The following is a 1,873-nucleotide window of genomic DNA, read 5'->3' as shown; positions in this document are numbered from 1 at the left end:
CTCCAGCTTTCTCTACTTGTAATAAGTTCTCTCCGTTGGCATAATCTTGTTCATAGTCTCAAAATTATTTAAACTGCTACTATATCTTTAGTGGCATATTTATCTACCATAATGTTATTTTATTCTTAATTACCATTGCCTGTTTTATTTCTCCATCCAAAATAAAAAACAGCTGCTTTTGGTTGGCTGGGCCCTCAGCAGTGGCAGCTGCCAGGTCAGCCTTGGTGAGTGGCGACTCAATTGCTGTGCCCATGCAGTGTTCATCGCAGCCCCCACGGCCACTTTGTGCAGCGACTCCATGAGCAAGCCCTGTGCGCTTCTTTTGCTTTACAGGAAACTTGACTCAGGCTGTCCAGTGAAGAAATCCCAGGTGCATGGAAAGGAGAGGAGGGTCTCAGGGCTGTGAGTGATCTGCAAAAAGAAGTGCATGGACCACCAGGTGGCGCTGCTGCGCTGCCCCTGCTCCCAGAAGGTGAATGCTCACGATGAGCTTTGAGGTGGAGAGAGAGATGTCATTGCTCATCCTCCAGGTTCAAAGTAAAAACCTTCCAGCCAATCTTGGCCGCGCGTTCTTGTGTAGCGAGCGGACTCGGAGGTGCTCACCGCTGCTGTCATGGTTTGTTTGCTAAACTGCATCGTCGCTGTGTCCCAGAACACGGGCATTGGCAAGAACGGGCACCTGCCCTGGCCGCCGCTCAGGAATGAATTCAGGTATTTCCAGAGAATGACACAAACTCTTCACTAGAAGCTAAACAGAATCTGGTGTTACGTGTAGGAAGATCCGGTTCTCCATTCCTGAGAAGAATCGACCTTTAAAGGATAGAATTAATTTAGTTCTCAGCAGAGAACTCAAGGAATCTCCACAAGGAGCTCATTTTCTTGCCAGAAGTCTGGATGATATCTTAAAACTTACTGAACAACCAGAATTAGCAAATAAAGTAGAGATGATTTGTATAGTTGGTGGCAGTTCTGTTTATAAGGAAGCCATGAATCACCCAGGCCACCTTAAACTATTTGTGACAAGGATCATGCGGGACTTTGAAAGTGACACGTTTTTTCCAGAAATTGATTTGGAAAAATATAAACTTCTGCTAGAATACCCAGGTGTTTTTTCTGATGTCCAGGAGGAGAAAGACATTAAGTTCAAATTTGAAGTATATGAGAAGAATGATTAATATGAAGGGATTTTCTGGTTTATTTTAAGTTGTTCGCCCTCCCTTTGGAAAAAAATTTATATATTTTTACATGAGAAGAAAAAGACTTTTGTTGACTTTGGATCTATGAATAATTATTTCTAAGCAACGTGTATTTATTCCGCACTAGTCTTGAATATATCAGATACCATTTATGAAACATTCTTGAGGCCGGGCGCGGTGGCTCAAGCCTGTAATCCCAGCACTTTGGGAGGCCGAGAGGGGTGGATCACGAGGTCAGGAGATCGAGACCATCCTGGCTAACACGGTGAAACCCCGTCTCTACTAAAAAAATACAAGAAACTAGCCGGGCGAGATGGTGGGCGCCTGTAGTCCCAGGCACTGGGGAAGCTGAGGCAGGAGAATGTTGTAAACCCGGGAGGCGGAGCTTGCAGTGAGCTGAGGTCCAGCCACTGCACCCCAGCCTGGGTGACAGAGCAAGACTCCTTCTCCAAAAAAAAAAAAAAAAAAAAAAAAATACAGAAGCAGGAAAACCAGTTCTAAGTTCAAGTGAGGGATCGTGGTAGTTTGAACCAGAAGTTTGTACGTAGTAAGAAAGTGTGATTTAAGAAATATTTTAAAGTTGGAAGTAGCAGGATATTCTGATGGAGTTTGACTTTGGTTTGGGGCCCACTGAGTTTGAGATGCCTTTGAGAAATGAAGGAAGAAGAGAGAGAATA

At 44.3% G+C, this 1,873-nt stretch overlaps 1 pseudogene; it reads left to right on the top strand.

The window, feature by feature from the left end:
• The first annotated feature begins 613 nt into the window (after positions 1–613).
• On the top strand, positions 614–1,175 carry LOC104675177 (annotated as a pseudogene).
• Positions 1,176–1,873: the final 698 nt, after the last annotated feature.

The sequence above is a fragment of the Rhinopithecus roxellana genome, chromosome 4 (genome assembly GCF_007565055.1).
Source record: "Rhinopithecus roxellana isolate Shanxi Qingling chromosome 4, ASM756505v1, whole genome shotgun sequence".
Lineage (NCBI taxonomy): Eukaryota > Metazoa > Chordata > Mammalia > Primates > Cercopithecidae > Rhinopithecus > Rhinopithecus roxellana.
This window is presented reverse-complemented; position numbering and strand designations above follow the sequence as displayed.